This window comes from Ambystoma mexicanum, chromosome 11 (assembly GCF_040938575.1).
Source record: "Ambystoma mexicanum isolate Mex_15411 chromosome 11, UKY_AmexF1_1, whole genome shotgun sequence".
NCBI classification, from domain to species: Eukaryota; Metazoa; Chordata; class Amphibia; order Caudata; family Ambystomatidae; genus Ambystoma; species Ambystoma mexicanum.
Window position 1 is genome coordinate 1,192,138,686 of NC_090934.1, and position 22,460 is coordinate 1,192,161,145.

Here is a 22,460-nt window from a genome sequence, read left to right on the forward strand (position 1 = left end):
TCCTGAGCTTTCGCGCAGATGGGCTCCAAGAGGGGAGGGGCACAGGAAAGGAGCACAGTGGAAATTCACAGAGTTGGGTTTTCCATGAGCAAGCCTATATTTTGCACAGGGAAGGTTCTAGAACTGTGCGTCATGGACTGACAGCACAAGATTATAAAAATGCATGCCCACATGACTCAGGTGGGAGATCGATCTGTGGACTTGGTTCGAGCAAAATCGAATGTCCGGAACCTGTTGCTCTGTCAGCACCCTGCAGTGCTGTCCTCTGAGCGGGGCTTGTTACAGCTAGTTTATGAGGACCAGGGTCTCCCAGTGCTGATTGAAGGGGCGTAAGACTGTGTTTCTCTATGTTTCTCTAAGTTCTATGTTTCTCTATATTTTGCATTTCTCTAAGTTTTGTGCTTTGTAATCTTCTCTAACTTGAATCCCAAGATGTTGCTGAAATTCACTGTTTAGAATAAATACTAAAACTTTTTGAAGGTGTCATTTGTCACTAGCATGGGTTCACTACTCGCCACAATAGAACCTGTATTTTGGGCTGAATTGGGTAATATTTGCTCCCAAGGGCTGGTCCCGAAGAAGATTTTCCCAATATCAAGACACACGGTCAGGTCGGTTCTGCTGGTGGCTCTCATATCTGCACATAGGATTAGTTTGCTGCGGGCGCAGTTGTCGTGAGAACCATTCAGTCTTTGACAACAATAAAGTACTTCTGCGCACCCATCCCAAATTCCTGGCCAAGGTGCTTTCCCCATTTCATCTAAATCAGGCCTCAAAGCTGGAGTTTACTATTAGCTTGTGATTTGTGAAAGTGTGAAATGTCCATCCCCATAGGAAATATCTGAAGTGTTGTGCCACCCATGAACAGTCTACCATCTTTTTCCTAATCACTAAGTAGTTGTGAGTGATTTTGACAAGTAACACACTATGGGCTCACACTGCCCTTATCGTTGTGCATCATGGCCCCTAGGCAGGGCTTTAAGTGGGTTGGGGCTAGGCTGGGCAGAGCCCCTGCTGTCTTCACAATCAGCTTCTGAGCCAGGGCACTGTCGGTGGTCACTCTGCTCCTCCTAACGAGAATCTGACGTTGCTTTTGCTTTGTGCACATTATGAATTATTTGTCTCCATTTTCAGAAGCAGTGCAAAATGGATTCTGAATCCACACGGGCATCTAGTAGAAATCAGTGGTACTGCATTCCACAGCTGATGACTCTGCAAGGGCATCTAGTTATGGACTGAGGTATTGCACCCTATTGCTACTTGCTCAGCAGGGACTTCTAGCAACAGTATGTATCAGTGCCACCATGTGCCTCCAACGTCTAGTGGTAGTTTTGTATCACTGCATCAATGAGCTTATGATTCCACAGCAGTGGTCTGTATCACTACTTCTTTCTGCAGCAACCTCAAATGGCTATCCCCCAGTAAACAAAAAATGGTGATCTTGCATATACACTGTAGTATAACGCACAATGAGATGATTCATCTCCTATCTGGAGAGCTTCAGGCAGTAGAAAAAATGCCTTTGCTCTTAGCAGTGTGAGCTATTGAGTAGGGAGGGGGGTGAAAGTGTGATGATTGCTGCCTCTCTCTAATTAAGGGGAGGACTGGCAGGGGGTTTGGCGCCGCAATTATGGAACAAAAGAAGAGGCGTTTTTAAAAGGAATGATAACAAACGCATCCACTTATTCAACTGAAGGCCCTGTAGTCATTTTGGCATATAAAATGACAGCCATAAAGACCGACAGAGTGCCCTGATGAATAGTAAATATTTCCAACCAGACATTAAAGAACTTAGATTAGCTTTTTGGAGAGCAGGGTGCTGTGCTGCGTCGCTCAGTACCGTTTTATTTGTCACTGGTAAAGTGAATGAGGCTTGGGCTGTGGCAGAGAGGTCAGATAGAGGAGGCAGTGAAAAAAGAGATTTTAATCATGGAGGGAAGGAGTTGTGATGAATCCTGTGGAGTCATCACTGAACCCCAAAAGTCTCTTCCCATGTGGCCAGGGAAAGGGATCCGCTACCTGATCTTGCTGACCCTGGCGGTGGTATCCTGGGGGTGGATCACATGGGAGGAGATGGCTGTTGGGGGTAAGTGGTAACTCCAACAGGAGAGATGCAGTAGTCTTCCCTTTCCTGTGAAGAAGAAACACTGATTCCGGAGTTTCTACTGGCATGTTGTCATTATTCACAACCCTGTAATTGTAAATCCCTGAAACCCACTTCTAAAATTCCAAGCAGAACTCTATTCAACATTCATATGCCCATAACACCTCCAAAATACATTTAAAAGTATCCAACACTGTAACATAAAACAGCCTACACTTCCTTTGGACTCCAAGTCCCAGAACGTCTCAAGTACTGAGAGGAAGAAGAGGAGCAAGGACTCAATATGGAATGAAAGTAATACCAAGTATAACCTGTGGTCCATTTGTCAGGTTCATAATCAGCTGCATGGGACATGTAAACTTGAAAATCACCTGCAAGCAGTAGGGAGAGGACAGGAGAGCTGTAGAGATTGCAGAGCAGAAAGCGCACCCAGAGGCGGAGGCAGATTCACTGAGACGCAGTGGCGTAACACAACATTTGGGGGCTCCCCTGTGAGCCATGCTGAGTGCCCCCCCAGCTCAGCAACAAATCACGCGCCGGCCTACATTACCACGCTTGCGCAATACGCACCAACGTGCTGCTGCAGGGGAATGCCGCACACTGCACTAGGAGAAATGTATAAATATGTGTTTTAATGCATTATACAACACACTTTCTGTGAAAAATTGGCTATAAGGCCACAGTGTTTGCAATTGTTTTGTAGGATAACACCAATCTAAAAATCCAATAGATGCAAGTCATCAACAGTGCACAGGAACATTAATGCTTTAATTAATATAATGCTTTGCTATTAAGAATTCCATGCCACAATGAAAACATGTCCAACTGGCTTCACAATGTAGACCATGTAGTGCCTCATACACAAGTACTGGGACGAGGAAGAATAGGGCTATGAATAATAAAGATCACCAATAAGTAACCAAGGGATTAAACACAAGTAGTGGCGCAACACCATTGAGCTGGCTGGACTTCAGCCCTCCCCACCTCCCCTTGAGATTTTGGGCTATGTTGACTCCGGACAGAACAGGACACAGATGTTAAACGGCACCTGGGTTTTACTGTTAACAAAGGCCCAGCAATTACTAACATAAAGCATTTTACTGTTAGTACCTGCATTCAAATGCATAATTCGTAAGGCAATTGAAATCTTGAGGTGGGTTTAGTACTTGCATGCCAGGGAAGTGATTTGAAGGGTAGCGAGGGGACAGGAGACCACTAATTCTCACAGCAGTCCATAAGTGGGTGCTTTATTTTTTATTTCATTATTTGTATTTAGTTCAAAGAACTTTTACAAAAACTTACACTAAGAAAATCAATCACATCAATTACAATTACAATGCATATACAGCGTTTACGTGCCAAGTACGGTATAAAACAAATTGTTTTAAAATATGTTATGTTGTGCAAACTCTGCAATGCAATACGTTTAAAATACAGTTAGAATACATTTAAAATACGGCCATCTAAGTCCAAATACAATCAATTCGACTAGGAATAGGAAATAAATACAATAATAATAATTATTCTAACATTCTAAAATGACACCTTTATCATCCATGTTAGGTACTTGATTGAAGCTGAGAGAATGGCTAGTAGTCCAAACGTAAATCAGCTAGTCAATTATAATTGATTGTAATTGATTAAACATTAAAAATAAGAATGTATTACTCAATCCCCTCTCCGTTAGTGTTAAATAATGCTTTTACAATAACACGCCATAATCTGTGTAATGCAATTTGCACTCTTTCAGACTTCGTATTAAGGCAGTCATCCAAAGGTCCACCTGTTTTTTTGAGTCATAGTCGTGTACAAAAGTACCCAATATAGTCATGTATGCCGGGCCAAGCGATTTGCACTCGGTAAATACATGTTTTGCAGTTTCCAGAGCCCACAGGACTTTACATAGTTGACAAAGCCTAAGTGAAACCGGGATCTTCACCGTTGCACCAAGAAAAACTTGCAGCCGTAATTGGTTTGTCCGCAGTCTAAGAAATACTGTAACCGCGGGTCTAGGACACTGGCGCAGCTATCTTTGGGTTTGAAGAAACCGATGAGAGACTTTATATACGTACTTGTAAGTGCCCAATGTGGATAAATACGTGTAATTATTCATCCAATGCCATTTGTGAAGTTTACTTTTGAATACATATTTTAATGTGGAAAATCTAGTACCTCGTTTGAATTCGGGTAGCCAGCCAATGCTCTCATACATGATGGTAATCATCTGATAGAATTCCACTCCGTTGCACCTGGGGCCAATTCCATTGCAAGGCCCCAACACAGCCAATAGTTGGCATTTAGGTTACAAGTAGGTTTTTATATGAAGCACCCTTGCCTAGCCAACAATTGGCCCTTCAGGGAGACCAGCCCCAACTCCAATCTGTGGTACTCGACGGGAGTCGATGGGAACAATTTTAATATTTGTTTCCAAAAATATCCCTTGATAGTGTCCAACCATTTAAGATCTTCCATGGCTAGGCCCTCGAGGCTGCTATATAGAACCATGGGGCAAAAAAAATGGGTGAATATGTGAATTATCCCTTCCAGGGAATAGCCGGCCGTTTCATTTGCTAATTTTCCTAAAAAGTGGGTCAGACGGCCAGCCTTTATTGCCTTGGCCTCTTTTATGTGGATATATTACATGTTAGCGCTCATATGCAGAACCAAGTATGGGTACGACTCCACATATTCTAGTGTCCCCAGGCTAGTATCAAAACTCGGTAACTTGACCTTTTTTAGGTGCAACCACCAATACCTTTGTTTTTCCTATATTAATGGTAGGCTCATTTTCATTTGCATATTTTACTAAAATGTCAAACATGGCTCGTGGCCCCCTGGATGTGTGGTTGAACATCACCAGGTCGTCAGCATAGAACATACAGAGTATCACAAATTGCTGATTCTTGGAAAACACCCAACCACTGAGTTAAAACACAGAGGGAGGTCTGCCATATATATATTGTACAAAAGTGGGACCAGAGTACAACCCTGCTTTACCCCCCTAAGGACCCTGATCAAATTAGTCATGTCCTCCTGTTCGTCTAATCGCACTCGTGCTTGTGTGTCAAAATGTAGACCCTTTAAGACATTCAGAAGCCACCTGGGACACCACCATTTTAAATTTTTGCCCATAGTTTTCCAACTAGATGGGTGCTTTCAGAGTTAAAGGAGAGAGTTAACTGCTTGTAACATTGAAGCTGCACTAGAATAGTCTTATTAGAATGCATAAAGAAGTTAGACGCCCCACACAAATAAGTTTGCCCCTCTCCCACTGCCTGTGAAGTTATCACTTCTCCCAACATTTGACGGGTTAGCACTCCCCCCTGAAATTTAGGTTTAGTTGCACCCCTGAACACAAGCACACACACCATTCAACACACACACAAACACACACACGCACACTGACCCATACATTTAAGTGTGTACCCTTTCACCATTCACCATATAGGCATACCCAGGCAGCCACCTGTACATTTAAGTGTGCACCTGTTCACCATACACTCACACAGGCAGCCACCCATATATTTAAGTGTGCACCCTTTCACCGTACACTCGACACGCACACCCATACATTTAATTGTGCACCCTTTCACATGCACTGACACAGGCAGCCACCTATACATTTAAGTGTGCACCCTTTCACCATGCACTCACACACATCATGGGATTTGAGGGAAGCCTTATAACTTCAAAAATAAATGGTTTCTTTTTATAGTCACTCCGACTTCATACAGAAATTATTTCCATTAAGGACCGAACCATAATAGAAATAATTTCTTTATGAAGCAGAGGGACTTCAAAAAGAAACTAAGAGCTCCCCCATTCCATGACATGGAGGTCTCCAGCCTAGGAGCTTCCAATTATTGTGGTGGGTGGAGCCCTCAGACTTCAAAAATAAATAGTTTCTTTTTGTAGTCACTCTGCTTTCATAAAGAAATTATTTTTGTACAGAAATCAGAAGGCCCCCCTCCCAGGACATGTGGTGGCGAGGCCGCCTGCACCAAAGGAGTGCGGGGGCGCCTGTTACGCCAGTGCTGAGACGAGCCTTGAAGGAAGAAGATGCCTGGAGGCGTTCCACACCGGAGGAGAGGAACTCTGGTAAAGTCTCAGCGGGTGCCCAGGTGGGACTGCTAGAAGTGAGACAGTCGCTGCAGGACCGGGGGAGATGTGGTCTTGTGGAATGGCAATGGTTCCATCGGTGAAAGAGTGAAAAGCTGATGTGGGAACCGAAAGAGACTCTGCCTGGAAGGGTAAGCCTGCCCCACGGAAAGCAGTTGCCGCAGCTGCACGTTATTTTGGGGAGTCAACCCAGACGAGTTGGGGGCCCCGGGATGTGCCAACAAGTTAACAAACACGTGGGGAATTATTTTAAATACTAACCAAGTAGAATTGAAGGAAAAGGGAAAAGTGGTACAAATCTCCTTATATGAGAGGCTAATTTGGGGAAACTGGTAATCTGCATTTCCATAAGGTAAGAGACACTACAGAAGAAATAAAAGGGAAGAAGTTGTGCACTTCTCCTTTTATGAGCTGTCAGTTTGGGGAAACCTGGAACAACCATTGTCCAAAGACATAAAGAAGTTGACAGACAGAACTTGAACAAACCCCCAATTGTGGAACATCAATAAGGGGGAAGTTGGAGTAAGTGATACCTGGAGTCAACAAGCAATAAACAGTGAAGACGTACAACTGCGTTATACTTTAAAGGAAAGTGAACATTGTAGAAACAACCTGGTGAAAGATACGCATCAGGCAGTGAGCGCTTTTCGGAAAGGGATACCTGGCAGGAGAGTACACCAGGGGATCTGAGAGAACCATAAAGGGGTGATTCCTGGCAGGGAAGTATAGCAGGAATCCATAAGGTAGAAGAACAGAAAATATACAGTGAAAGATGCCTGGCAGGAGAGTATATCAGGATATATAGAAGTTCATGAATTTTGTGGAAAAACGGCCCAATAATCGTGAATGCGCACGACTAGAATAGAGAAATACCTGATATATAGGGTGGTTGCATAAGTGGCTGCAGCCGTGTGGTTAGTCTGGTGATCTTCCACTATCACCTTTGTTAGGATTGTGTGTATGGGAGGTGCTAACCTTACAGACTGCGCTCAGGCAATCCTAATGTTTTACCACATTTGGATATGTGCTTGGGTTGATTTGAAAACATTGCAAGTTGGAAACGAAATAGTTAAATAAAGTTTTGCATTGACATGCAGACATATGTCTGGTGAAAATCAAAATTAAAAGTAGTATTTCATTCATACACTTGGAATATTGCTGATCAAAGTAGTATTTGAATCATACACATTTGATCATATCCTGCTTGATAGCTGTGTTATTGCAACATATACGTTTCTAGGTAACTGTGCCTAGTCACAACCAAAACATGAATATCTTCTTAATAGCTGTACATTGCCACAATCAAAAAATAAGTATCTAATAAGTATCATATACAACTGTGAATTGCCTCATTGATCACAAAGAACACTACGTCACGTCAACATGTGTTTCAACGCCAACATGTGTTTCAACCTGACTAGGCCGTCTTCAGGGCGTAATAGTAGTACTGAATTCATACAAAAATTATATTGGTTTTGGCCGTATTGCTTGTTAGCAATTCCTATTAAGGAACAAGAAGGGGGGAGCAAACACAGAGAGAAAGGACAGAGTGAAAATAAAGAATTAAAAAATGCAAGAACAACGTCAAAGTTGATAAACATGTTCAGCACAAAATATGTAAAATGCTTACATTCAATTGATTAGAAATACATATTATAGCATCCTCTTTCAAAAGAAAAGATTTTGCACCTGGGTGTTAGTTCAGTGTTGGACTGAAACCATTTCAGTTTAGACTGACCATAGGGGCAGGATAGTATGCATTGGGTTAGTCGGATAGTGCCACATAGCTTTATAGTAAGTAAGTGCTATTTCAAGAAAATACATTGGGCCTCATTACGACCCTGGCGCTAATGGGTTAACGGCGCCGTAAAAGTCTGCCGCGCCATTAACCCATTAGCACCTGATTACAAGGTCCCTTTGCAGGACCCGACCTTAACGGCTGTTCTACACCAGCCGTTAAAGTAGGGACCCGCAAAGGGACCTTGGTGCTAAGTACGGTACCGCAATTTGCGGTACCGTACTTAGCGCCTTCCCCATTCCCATTGAGCCCTATGGGGCGAAAATGGGAATGGGGAAGGGCCATGGTTCAATGGGGAATTACCGCCCCGCCAATCTTGGAATGGGGTGGTAATTCCCCATTGAACCATGGCGGACCTGTTACAACACCGGCACCAACCATGGTGCTAATAGCGCCATGGTTTAGCGCCGGTGTTGTAATGAGGGCCATTGAACGTTACGTGCTCATTGGCAAATGAAAAATATGTACTTGATACATTGGCCCTCATTACGACCCTGGCGGATTTCGCGGTGCTAAATGCACCGCGAAGCACGGCGGAAAGCCGTCGATAGCGCCATGGGGATTGGCGGATTTACCACCCCATGCCGACCTTGGCGGAGCGGTAAATCCCCAATCCCCATTTTACCCTTCCCCATTCCCATTCTTGCCCCATAGGGTATAATGGGAGTGGGGAAGGAGTTAATTACGCCGCCGTAAAATACGGCGGCGTAATTAACAACGAGGTCCCTTAGCGCCATGGTTTTCTCCGCCCGGCAAAACCAGGCGGAGAAAACCTCCATGGCGCTAAGGGAACTCGTAGTACGGCGGACGGGTCCGCCGCGATTAGCGCTGGCGGAAACCCACTCCGCCAGGGTCCTAATGAGGGCCATTGAGTGATCCTGGGTCTGTACGTATTGCTGGTTTTATTGGTCTTTTGAATTACGGTAAAAGTAAGTGCTCTCTTAATGGCGCTTGTGAAAACCTCTGAGCCAACCTGGCATTTGAAGCTTAAGCTTGGTTAGCTGTAAGGTGATTGACATAGATATGAGCAATGTTATAGTCTCTAAATGAAAATGGTATGCAGTTATCTGCACATACCTCCAAGGAGATTTTTTTAATGTGACTTTGTGGTTATTAAGCCTTTAAAAGCATTTACCTGAAAATAAGTTGTCGTACTAGAGAATGTAGAGTATTCGCCATGGATAGGCAGCAAAGTAATTTCTTCTCGAATAATAGCGCCGTAATCTGAAGAATATTCAAACATGGTGAATTAATGTGGGTCATACCCCGGTCCAATCTACGTTTTTTGCATGATCTCGTTAGAGCTGTTTGTAAAGGGCGCACATACTGTGCGTCAGTGCGTGGCTTACCGGCAAGATTCCAAAAGAAAAAGTAATGGTGGACGCCGTCGGGCAAGTCTGTTGCATTGGCAGACAGAGTCCATAACTATAACAACGTATTGGTTACCTCCTAGTCAGGTGACACATCACGTGTCCTGAGTTGCTAGGAGATCAAGGAGAATCCGGAAGTCTTATCAGTTGAAACTGAGCTTGCTGCCTAGCATTGTTATTGAGGTGATACGCGCAGTATATTTAATGGTATATAACTCGTAAATAGACCGATCTGGCCCTTGTAAGTCTGTTTTCCACAGTGGCGCTCGTCTGCTGTATCGGCTGACTAAGTCAGTATGTATGACAACGTTAGTTCCACCTGGTCATGTGGCACATCACGTGTCCTAGGTTGCTAGGAGACCAGAAAGTGTAAGGAAATTATAGTTTAAGAGCTGTGTATCTTGCCCATATGCATCTAGCTGTAACATACATATTCCGTTGCAATCAACTCGAAAAGGGTGCATATAGTCTATGAAGCACTCAGCCTGTTTAGCATGTGGTGCTGGTGGGAATTAGCCCATTGGTCAGTGAGCGCCCATGTCACTATGCCAGGAGTCTATCACTATTTAGGGTGGATGTATTTATAATCATGGTAAAATGATGTAATATAATGTATGGTGTACTAACACATATCTCCTGGATTATGGGAGCTTTATCTATATCCTAGTGCTTGTTATTGCTAGCATGCACGATGTAAGGCGTATTTGGATTATGAAAAGTGCCGCAATTTTAGTAAACCGAAAATTACACCATTTGAGCATATGTAGCTCATGTATTGAAATAGTATTACATATTCATGCCCTGGTTGATACTGATATTTAAAAACAAACAGATTAACGGTATCTCGTGCTACTTTATAAAAAGACATTGAGCTCATGTTCCTTATTGAGGCCGAGTGAAAGACAACGTAATTTGCAAATCATTTTAGCTTCCTGTTGGTGTAGTTTCAACTCTCTGTCACCACCTCTCAGATGTGGTTTGATCAATTGTAGTCCAATATATCTGATGTCTTTGGCATTATCCAATTGATGATGTTCCTGCCAGTGTGTCAGGAATGGCACTCTGTCAAGAGTGGCACAGGGCACCCCGGTAGGGTTTGGGTGGCTGTGCTGAAGTAAGGTAGCAGATAAGCACACACAGCAGGAAGTTCAACAAGAAAGAAGAGTAGGAAACTGTAGCTGGGAGCCAAAAGGGGCAAAAGATGCAAAGGTACAAACAAACTGGATTCCCTCTTGGGGTGTATGCTGAAATGGGAAAGAGTGTTCCACGAATCTTAGGAAACTCCAGCCTTCTGCACAGATTGTTATCACAGAGGCCCACGCTGTATGCTCATGGCTGGGAACAACATCAGTGGGTGTCTGTAACACTGAAAACGGGACCAGGGAAGGGGCAGAGGTTGCCTGCCGGAAACCAACAGGCAAGCTCTGTACAAAGGGATTACATAAGACACATGAGAAGACAAGAACAGATATATCCAGCGAAAAGGAAGTCAATGAGCAATCTAGCAGAAGGAAATGAAGGAAAGGCAGTTAGACTGAAGTAGATAACCTAAGGTGGAGTACAGAGGACTCTAGGAAGAGAACAAGGGAGCAGCAGTCAGGAAAACAGAAGGGCTGCAAAGTAGGAAGCAGGTCTGCAGTCAAGAGTGGTACTAGGTGCAGGCAAACTGTAGTGGACTGCGGAGGTCTGTAGTAGGCTGCAAGGCAGGGAGTCCAGAAGAACAGGACAGAGAGAGATTAGTAGTAGGCGACAGTCAGAGAGCCCAAAAGAATAGGGCCGCGAGGTAGGGAGCCCAGAGGAGCAGGGCCGTAGGTAGCTAAGTGTAATACAGGCTGTAAGGCAGAGGAGTGTAGCAAGCCACAAGGCAGGGAGTCCAGAGGACAAGGGCTGTAGGCAGCGAAGAGGTGCAGGATGCAAGGTAGGGAGCCCAGAGGACAAGGGCTGTAGGCAGCGAAGAGGTGCAGGATGCAAGGTAGGGAGCCCAGAGGACAAGGGCTTGGAGACAGCAGAGGGTTGCAAGTGCAAGGTAGGGAGCCCAGAGGACAAGGGCTGTAGGCAGCCGGAGTAAGGCAGGCTGTAGGCAGGGAGCCCAGAGGACAAGGACTGTAGGCAGTCAGAGTGAGGCAGGCTGCAGGGCAGGGACCCAGAGGACAAGGACCGTAGGCAGCCGGAGTGAGGCAGGCTGCAGGGCAGGGAGCCCAGAGGACAAGGACTGTAGGCAGCCGGAGTGAGGCAGGCTGCAGGGCAGGGAGCCCAGAGGACAAGGACCGTAGGCAGCCGGAGTGAGGCAGGCAGCAGGGCAGGGAGCCCGGAAAGGGCACTGGATCAAAACAGGATAATGCAGCAACAGGAACAGCATACAAAGAAGTGGGTCTAGGCAAACAGGAGCGCAGAGATCTCAAGATGCAAGACACTGTGCTCCTGCAGGCAGCTGCTTATATACAGCCCTGCCCTGTTCTGAGGCAGGCTAATTGACAGCACCTGTAGCAGCACACCTGAAGACAATCTGCCTCCTCCCTCTCTGGTTCTGAGCAGGTGGAAGCAGCACTGGCTGCTAGGGCTTCTGGGGATTGTCGTCCCAATAATGATGAATGAGAATAGCCAGGAATTGAGGACTGCAGCCAGGTGCATTATGGTAAATGTAGTAAATTGAAGGGAATAAGAAAGAACCAAAGTTGAGCAAATGGAAATAAAAGACCAAGGCGTGAAAAGGAGTTGTTCAAGGAGTATTAGGAGGATAAATGAGTACCAAGTAGTCCATGATGGTTGCCAATGCGTGCGCCAGCGGCGCGGGCATGAAACAGTGTAAGGCGAATGATAATCTGATGTCTTGGCTGCTGAGATTATTGAAGTGCTTGCGAATTCATAAACGGACTTCACGGATGGTGCTGCCAATATACATCTTCTTACAAACGCATTGGATGCCATATATGACGTATTTGGAGCGGCAGTTGATGAAGTCCTTAATTGTGATTTGAAGTCCTCCATGGCATTTAAACACTTTGGTTGGTGATAGGGCATACTTGCAAAAATTGCATGAACCACATTTATGAAAGCCTACTGGTTTAGTGCTAGAAGTTAACCAATGGTCCTGTCTGATTGACTCAGGTTTGAGAAAAGAGGGACTTAAAAGATTTCTCAGAGTGGTAGCCTTGGTAAAGATGATATTTGGCTGTTCTGCAATGTAGTGGTCAGGTGTGCGTCTAGGAGCAGAATATGCCAATGTTTATTCAAAATCTGATTAAAAAAATGTGCTGTCTTGTGAATATTTGGTAATAAAGTTCACAAAGACGCAGACCTGACCAACTACATTGCAGAACGGCCAAATATCATCTTTACCAAGGCTACCACTCTGAGAAATCTTTTAGATCTAAGCTGAAATGGTTTCAGTCCAACACTGAACTCACACCCAGGTGCAAAATCTTTTCTTTTGAAAGAGGATGTTATAAATGTATTTCTAATCAATTGAATGTATGCATTTTACATATGTTGTGCTGAAAATGTTTATCAACTTTGACGTTGTTCTTGCATTTTTTAATTCTTTATTTTCACTCTCTCCTTTCTCTCTGTGTTTACTCCCCCCATCTTGTTCCTTAATAGGAATTGTTAACAAGCAATACGGCCAAAACCAATGTAATTTTTGCATGAATTCAGTACTACTATTATGCCCTGAAGACGGCGTAGTCAGGTTGAAACACGTGTTGGCGTGACATAGTGTTCTTTGTGATCAATGAGGCAATTCACAGTTGTATATGATACTTATTAGATACTTATTTTTTGATTGTGGCAATGTACAGCTATTAAGACGATATCCATTTTTTGGTTGTGACTATGCACAGTTACCTAGAAACGTATATGTTACAATATCACAGCTATCAAGCACGATATGATCAAATGTGTATGATTCAAAAACTACTATGATCAGCAATATTCCAAGTGTATTTTTCAAATCAACCCAGGCACATATCCAAATGTGGTAAAACATTAGGATTGCCTGAGTGCAGTCTGTAAGGTTAGCACCTCCCATACACACGTATGTAGAAATTCAATTGAGCAATTCCTAGCAGAAGAATATACCAGGAAACCATATTTTTGAACAGTTGTGTGAAAAAGAAACAGTATCATTTGAAGCTATTTTTGAAGTTAAACAGATGTGCCACCCTGAGAACAGTGCTTTTATAAAAAGGCATTTCGTTTGCCATCTTGAGAAAAGTGTTCTATTGGAAACCAAGCATTAACGAATAGTTGAACTAATAAGACCTTGAATTTAGCTAATCAAATACTTACATTGCAGGTGGGGCTCAAATCGTGGCTTCTCCAGTTCACCAGTATGTGTGTGATCCTTGGCAAATGACTTAATCTCACTGTGGCTTCCCTTCCAAACTTTGATACCCATAGAAGTGAAACTGTTGGTTTATTAGACGACAGGGTAGCATATTTTTTTATAACTCTTTTTATTTGGTTTACAATAAAAAGGACTTAATAAACAACAAACACTACACAGTCGTTCTGAAAGTGGGTTTCCTGGGACGTCTTCCCATTGTGCATGCAATGTTACAATCAGAATGCTAAAGAACCTCAAGCCCCCAGTACAAAATAACCAAGATTTCTTCACCCTGGTGAAACTATACCACAGTTCCCCATGCGCCCCAAATCTTATAAAACTTTCGTATACAACCCCAGGACCTATAGATTTATTCTCTAATTGCCATGCAGTTGTCCATGTCGAGCTCCCACCTGGACCACCCTCTGGGAGAGTCATGCGCAACCCCCGTAGCATGGCTATGTTCCGTTTTGCCACAATCAATGTAATAGCAACAAAAAACGTATCATAGCGGGAGAGGTCAACCTTCCCTCATATTCCTAACAGCAAGAGCTTTGGGTCTGTTAAGATCAGTTGGGGGACAACCACGGACACCCTTTAAAATACACCTGCCCAGAAACCTGAATTTTGCTGCATCCCCAAATAGGGTGGTAAAACGTTCATTCTCCTGTATAATACTGCAGGGAATGGAAGCCTGGTATGCGACCCCATGTGAAGAGCAACTCTCTTTGTAATATGTTCTATACAAGATCTTTAACTGTATAAGACGATATCGAGCTTGGGATAGCTATTTCTCCCTGAGTCAGTTGCACCTCCTACCATTCTTCCTCCTCTAGCTGACCAATGTGCGTTACCATCTCTATCGGAGGTCCACCAATGGATGTGTCATGTAATTGACAAGTATCTGGTGTAGGGTTGAAATCACCTTTCTGGTAAGGAGGTCTGTTTGAGTGTAAGCCTCCAACAGGGAGTGCATCGGGCACTCATAGCGCCCTCAAATTTGCAACCACATAGTACGCCTGAACAGAATATAATCATAATTATTTAACCCATCTAACTGGAAGTCCTGTTCCATATCAGGACAAAGACTGAAATGTAGTGGAAAAATGTCTCTTCTGTGAAAGGATGGTGAGCTAAAGACTCTGGTTGAGACTCTAACCCGGGATATAGGCCAGTAGTAGAGAAACTCCCAGAACCCCCCTTGTTTTTGCATAGTAAGTAGCTTTGGGTTTTCACCCTAAGTTATGAGGGTAATCCAGACGTGGAACCCTTGCTCACTGTTCTTAGAGAGGCACAGCTCCACCTCACTGATGAGACCCAACCAGGTCGAAACACGTCTGGGGTTGCTATTGGTACTCTTGTTCAGAAGAGAATTGCCAGGCATTTCGGTGCTGGACTGCCCTTGGGCCGGACAAAGACTGATATGTAGTGGAAATGTATCTTCTGTGAAAGGATGGTAAACTAAAGACTCTGGTTGAGACTCTAACCCGGATAGAGGCCGGTAGTAGAGAAACTCCCAGAACGCCCCTTGTTTTTGCAACTCTTGAAATTACCATGTCCGGCCAGCTACCAGCACATCCCCCATAACTCTGATTTTGTTCCCATGCCAATGTCTCATAAATTATCATTTCATTAGTTCTTGTAGGTTTCGATTGTGCAATATCAGGGCCATCATGATCACTACCCCTTCCCATCCAACTGCCCTTGTGGCCACCCTGTACACCTGTACCACTTGCTGCAAGATTCGGGGCGTCTCGCCCATTTTGACTACAGGGCAGCATTAACGAAGACAACAGTTATGGCTTATGGATATTGAAAATGTTTTTGTATTCAGTATGCAAAGAAAATCAAATATTGTTTCTAAATGTGTGGACTGCCTGCCTTAACCCTCCCAAAGAAGGGCTATCTGTGGGTACAGGTGGCCATTGTCGAAGCTGCACACCGCCCTTTAGGCCATGCCCAGTGATCTTTGAGCCATACCCCTTCTCAGAGCCCCCCTCAATTTCGCATAATACTTAAAGCACTGCGCCAATGCCATACGAACTGGCATCTACAATGGCACTCATTTCTATGTTGTTGGCAAATGATTGGATGCATGGGGCATTAGGAATTTCATGCTTGATGCATTCCCTCCCCCTTCTCCCCTCTCCCCCTCCCTCTCTCCCTCATTTTGTGTCACAGCACTTGCACTATCTGAAATGTGGTAAGACCCAGTATGATAGTTTTGTCCTACATTCTGTCCATTTGTTCTGTATTACAGCATGTGTTGTCCCATATTTGTACTAATATAACTTGTATAGCACTTGCCTATTCTGAATGACTTAAGGCCTAGTAAGAATGTTCTTTGACTACTTTTTCCCTTTGTTCCCTCCCCTGCCTTGAAGCGCTTTGAAACACTTTTTCGGTGTGTATACTAACCTGTTTTTGCTGTGTACTGCGCTGTGTTCTGCTTTGTTTTTTCCCTCTTGTAGGTCTTCTTCCACCGTCTGTTCCGTTTTTTGCTGTGAATTGTCTGTTGTACTGTTGTGCTCTTCCTTCCTCCAGGTTCTCTTTCATTGACTGCTCTGGTTTCTTGTTGCCCTGCTAACTTGGTTGTTGTTCATAATACTGCCCTGTGTTCTTTTATACTCTCTCTCTAGCCCTCCATCTAGTTTAGCTCAGTTTATCTATTTACCACTTGTTCTTGTCTCGTTCGTCTCTTCTGCTTGCAGCCCCCTGTGCTCTCCTTCAGTGTCTCCCCCACCCCTTCTGTTCTTCTCTCACTCCCCACCTTCACCCCTCTCATCTCTCCTCTTCCCCCTCCTCCGCATCATCTATGGTGCTCTCTATTTCTCCTATCTTCTCCAACTGCTTTCTATTGACTATCCTACCCTTTTCACTAAGTCTGATAGTAAGAAGTTCAAAAAGGATATCATGGTCTCCATACCCAGGCCTCCCTATCGCTGATACCTACACCAGCACTTCCTCCACACAGACCCTCACCGACATCCTCTTTTTTGTTCCTTCGCCAGACCTATGGACTCTTCATATGGTCTCTGTGTGCTCTCTCCTTTCTCTTCCTCTCCAATTAATGGTGGCACCCTGTGGCAGTCCCTCCTGGCTTGCTTCCACTCCTCGAAGGTTATCAATTTCCTTTCCTCTCCCACTGTCCCTTCTCTCCCTTCTTCGGCTTCATTGCCTCCCTCCTCTGCCACTTCTCTGGCGTCCTCTTCTTCCTTCTTGGCTACCTTGCCCACTCCTCCCACCTCCTCTGCCGACCCCCGGGCTCCTTCTACACTTCTGCAGGGAGTACCTCTGATTTGTACCCCTCCCTGGAAGTCTTTCAAGGATGGTAACCTTCTCCACCTTGCCACTCTTAACTCTCGCTCAGCTGTCAAACACTCCTCTGACATCTGCCTTCTCCTGGAAGAACTTGACCTTGATGTCCTTTGTCTCACCGAGACATGGTTCACGGCTAGCTCTGTCACACGCCTTGACACTATCCTCCCTGATGGCTACAGGATCCTCTGTGCACCCAGATCCAACCGTTCTGGTTGGGGGTAGCCTTGATCCTCCCAGAGTGAATTCCTGCCTATATCATTCATATGCAGGGCTACTCCTCCTTCGAATGCCTGGTTTGTAGGCTTTCTCTCTCTCCTGGCCACTCTCTCACAGTGGCTACTATATACCAGCCAACTGGTCAGATCCCCTCCTTCCTCTCTGAGTGGGCAGCCCTGTCTTCCTCACTCCTGGCATCGACCACTCAACTCCTCCTCCTTGGAGACTTCAACATCCACCTGGATGCTTCCTGCCCCGCCACGGGACTCTTTTGCATTCTTTGCGATCTCGATCTCTCTCTCTCTCTCTCTCTCTCTCTCTCTGTTCTCTCTCTCTCTCTCTCTCTCTCTCTCTCTCTCTCTTCTTCCCTCTGGCCCGACTCACTCTGCAGGGCACACTCTTGGTGTTCTGATCTCCTCAAACCTCCCCTCCATAACCCTCTCACCACTCCTCTCTCTTGGAGTGACCACTTTCTCCTCTCTTCTCTACCTCTCAGGCCAAGCCTACCCCCACATTGCCACCCACCTTCTCGGTCATTCGACCCCTGAAGCATGTGTCAGTTGAGGCTTTTGCTGCCTCTTTCTCTCCCCCTGCAGCGCCTCTGGCTGACTCACACCCTGCCACAGCCCTTTCCATGCTCCACTCTGACACTCTTGATGTACTTGCCCCTGTCATGAAGATCTGCATGAAGCCTAAAGCCAAGTGCAACTCAAGGTACGACTCAGACCTTGTCACCCTTAAACGCAAGAGTAGGGTGGCTGAGAGGAAATACTTGGCATCTTGTACATCCTGTGACAAACTGGTCTGCAGCCTGCTCCAAAGGTAATACTGACTCACATCCCAGCTTGCATCTCTGCGGCATCCAATAACTTGTCCGAACTCTTTCAAATGTGCAAGGAGCGGGGGACGTGGCCTGGAGTTCCAGCGATGTGGTCGCTCTCCTAACGGCCTCCGTGGGAAACCTGCCGCTTCACCTTCAAATGCGGTGTCTCGGCGGGTGATTTTGGAATAAAAATACCGGGTTCAGCATCCGGAAAGCTCAGGCAGCAGATGGGAAAAACCTGAGCTGCTGGAATCGATTGGAGCCCAGGGCTGGAGCGGAAGAGTATGCAGAACTGCTGCCGGAACATTTAAAAATGGCGGATGGGTCCTGCAGCGCTGAGGGACTGATGACATGCAGACTCAACTCCGAATAGCAGCATGGGGGAGGTCCGTCCGCCTTTCAACCTGCCCACATCGCTCCCGTGGAACCGCATCGGGCCATCACCCGACCGCCATTCCGTGAGCGGTGGAGCTCCCGCGTCAGTGGCCCGGGGAGGGGTACGCGCCCGGCCCCTATGCGTCGCTGGGAGACATGTCGCTCTCGGTGGATCCGTGCCGCCGACAGAGGCAGGTATGGGCGGCCTGGCTTGGGGGGGCGGCGCAGTGGATGCTGGGCCACCCGGTGGGGCATAGCGGCTCTCCTCACTCACTAACTCCGTGCAGGGGCTCCTCCCCGGCGTGTGTTCCTGTTCCGGGACGCATTGGCCCTGCGGAGCCCCCCAGCATCTCATGTTAACAGCCGCCGAGATTGAGCAGCGAAACAAAGCCAACAAAAGAACACCAGCTTGCCAGTGCTCCCAGGGGCTCACCGGAACAGCGGGGGCCGCCTGGTAGTAAAGGCCCTTATTGCACAGTCTGTCTCCCCCCCCTCTAATTCCAGACCACTTCCAAGCAGGTATTCACCTATTGGGGCACACCGGCCCACAACATAACCATAATTAGGTCCCCTGTGGAAGGGGAGAGGGAACATTCACCACTACCAACAATTGAAAACTCCTGGGTCCATATATGAAGAAAGAAATAGGATGTATGCAGACAACTGAGGGAGCTACCTAATAAGGACTCAAACAGCAGCAAACTCTCAGGGAAAACAGTTTCCTCCCTTCTCCCCCCATGCACTGAATTCTTGGCTGCCCTGCTTACGCTAGCGGGGGCACATGCAACTAGGAGCCTGATGGGTTAGCCACATCACAAGCCCAACACGGAACGGAATACAGCCCACCTCCAGCTATGGCCACATCCTAAAGACTGCTTATCATCACCCTATTCCTAAGGCGCCCCGGGCCAACCAGCAGAGCTCGACGGACACCTCCGCGCCCCGGAAAGGTCACACTGAGGACCACAACGACAAGGCCAAAGGGAGCCGCACCAGCGGAGGTGGGACATCCCGCCTAAAGGTAAGCCAGCACCACCTGTCCACCAACGTCCCTTCTATAAGGCCTACTTTGATACACAGCCAGCAACACACCCCTAAATAGGGGTTTTCCCCCTCCCATCTCTCTTCCTGGGGTGCCCCGGCCCATTCTACGACTCCCCCCACCCCCTGGCTATCAGACAACCAGTGGCTATGGGCTACTTCTGCAGTGCTCGGCCACCCGCTGCTAGAAAGACAACTTCCCGCAGCTGCTTTCTGCCCAACAAGACCATCGACCGAAGGCACAGTGCACTCACCTGGCCCCTCCTGCTAGTCAAAAACAAACACCTCAACACTTGCCCCCTCCTCTCAGGAATCCACCATGGCTAAGCAATCAAAGGCCAACAAAAATGCGGACATCTCCACGATGCTACTGGTGACCGACAAGCCCAAAAAACTGATACCCCTCTCAAAATAGCCCCACAAAAGACAGCAGATGACAAAGAATCCCTAGTAACCAAAGAGGGCATCCAGGCCTTCATGGCAGACATCAAAACAGAATTCAGATCATGCATGACGGAACTCACCACAAAACTTGAACATACCAACCAAAGGGTTACAGAAGTGGAACAGCTTCACAGGGGAAATTGAGGATCGTTCTCAGGACCAGTTGACATCAATGGCGGAGATCCAACGCTCGATCCGGTCCATGCAAGACAGGTGTGAGATTCTAGAGTTCAAACAGGAGGACTTGGAAAACAGGGCCCGTCGCAACAATCTCCGAATCCGGGGTATTCCAGCCTCTATCCCGGACAAAGATCTCCCTGAATATGTGGGGAACTTTTTTCAAGCCCTCCTCCCCCACCTAGACAAACCGTTGCTTCTACTGGACCGCACCCATAGACTGCACCCTCGACGAAGGGTGACAACAGATTCCCCTGATGTTATAACCATAGTGCACTTCTTTACTTCTTTACAACCAAGGAAGCCATATCAGAGATAAGTCACACCCGAGACGAACTATCCTTCCAGGGGTCCCCTCTTCAAATTTATCAGGACCTCTCATTACTCACTTTACAAAAAAGAAAATCTCTCTGCCCTCTCACCCTTTTCCTTCAAAACCGCCAGATTCGATACAGGTAGCTCTTTCCCACAGCTCTTCAGTACACCCACAATGGATCCCTCCATAGAATTACCCATCTGGAAGGCGCTGAGAAAATCCTACACTCGGGCTCCCCAGAAGGCACCACAGCACGTACAATAACCGACAACAGTGGTGAAGCTCCAACTTCCCCAACAAAATCTAAAGGGACTTCCTGGTCCCGTGTCCCGAGATACAGAAAAAGGAAATGACATCCGGCATGCTCCTCACACGCATATGGCGAACCCTCGCCCTCATCGGGTCTCCCGGAATCCCTGGATTGCCCTTCCGAGCACACCAACTCCTCAGCTTCCTAAGATAAGTCCATCGGCAGCCCCCCCACGGCTCATGCCCATTTCCAAGGCACAGTTCACCAATAAGTCCTTGGAATGACTTTTTCATGCAGTTGCCAGACCCTGCCACACTGGCCATGGGGGAGATGTTCCTGAAACCCTACCTCCCCCCCCACATTGTATAAATTGGGACCATCCCTAAGGAGGCCCCGTTTAAAAGTTCAGAGACAGAGTGACCAGCAATTGCAGCTCCTCTATAATAGCGGCTAGTCCACCTCCCTCCCCAGCAGTGGACCCACCGGGCTCTCGAACTCTCCGATTCATTTCCCTCAATGTCAAGGGCCTGAACTCCGCAACTAAATGTAAATCGATGATCCAGCGACTCTTAGATGAAGACACAGGTGTGGCTTTGCTACAGGAGACCCATCGGCTCCCGGAGGATTTTGGCCGCCTTAGATCCAAAGACTTCACACTGCAGTTCCTGGCCTCGGATGGCACCAAAAATGGAGGAACGGCAATCCTCTTCAGAAGGGGCCTGGACCCGCAAATCCTAAATACCAAAATAGACCCGGAAGGCCGCTATGTGGCAATCAAATGCCTTCTACTGGGCCAACTCTACACGCTAGTCTCCGCCTACGCTCCTAACGTGAGCCAGACGGCCTTCTACGACTGCCTGGGCGCAACCCTCTCAGCCTTCTCAGGTAATACTGAAGGTAATAGGAGGTGACTTCAACGGAGTCCCGGACCCTACAAAAGACAAGTCTCATCCTCCCTCCTCCAAAGATCTTAACATAGCCCTGGGAATCCTACACCTCTTTGGGACCCTGGAAGTGGTAGACGCCAGGAGGGTGCTCCATCCCACAGAAAGGGACTTTTCATTTTACTCATACGTCCACAGGACCTTCTCCAGAATTCACCTCCTCCTAACCTCTCTGCAAACTCTAGCTTACACCAATGAAATCTCGTAACCCTGGAACTCCGAGCCCACCAGGCTACACCCCCTCCACCGCGACGCTGGGCTTTATTTGACCCAATCCTCAACGATATGCCCCTGAGAGATGCAATGGCCTCCACGATTCGTAACTTCTTTAAGGAAAACCGCAATGAAGACACCTACCCGGCGAACACATGGGATGCTATGAAAGCGGTGATCAGGGGGGAACTCATTGCCCAAGGAGCGGCATACCACAAAGCCAGGCGCCAAACCCATCTCTCCCTGGAGAAGGAACTCCAAGAAGCAGAAAAAACACACAAGCTGAAGGGATGGTCCCCAAAGACACAACGGGCGATCCGCACAGCCCGAAACACAATCGAGGCGCATTACGCCGAACATACAGCTCATCTCTTGGCTAAGGCAAAGCAATTTTATTACGCCAAAAATAACAAAGCGAATAAGCTATTGGTGAGCAAGCTAGCCAAGGCAAGACAGACCAACACCATCACCGGGCTACGGGACTCTCAAGGTAGAGTCCACTACGCACAACGGGAAAAACAACAATTGGCGGAGACCACTTGGCCCAGGTGATGTCGCCTACTCCCAGAGATCTAAGCAAACAAAGGGAGTACTTACAAAAAGCGACGCTACCCCACCTGAAGGA

At 46.6% G+C, this 22,460-nt stretch overlaps 1 long non-coding RNA gene across 1 annotated transcript in view; it reads right to left on the minus strand.

The window, feature by feature from the left end:
* The window catches only part of LOC138504218 (uncharacterized), a 581,329-nt gene extending 571,878 nt beyond the window's left edge, over positions 1-9,451 (minus strand). The window contains exons 1-2 of the long non-coding RNA XR_011279807.1: positions 9,371-9,451; positions 9,157-9,245 (exon numbers count right to left, since the gene is read on the minus strand). This is a non-coding gene — a long non-coding RNA (uncharacterized lncRNA). The remainder of the gene's footprint in view (positions 1-9,156; positions 9,246-9,370) is intronic.
* Positions 9,452-22,460: the final 13,009 nt, after the last annotated feature.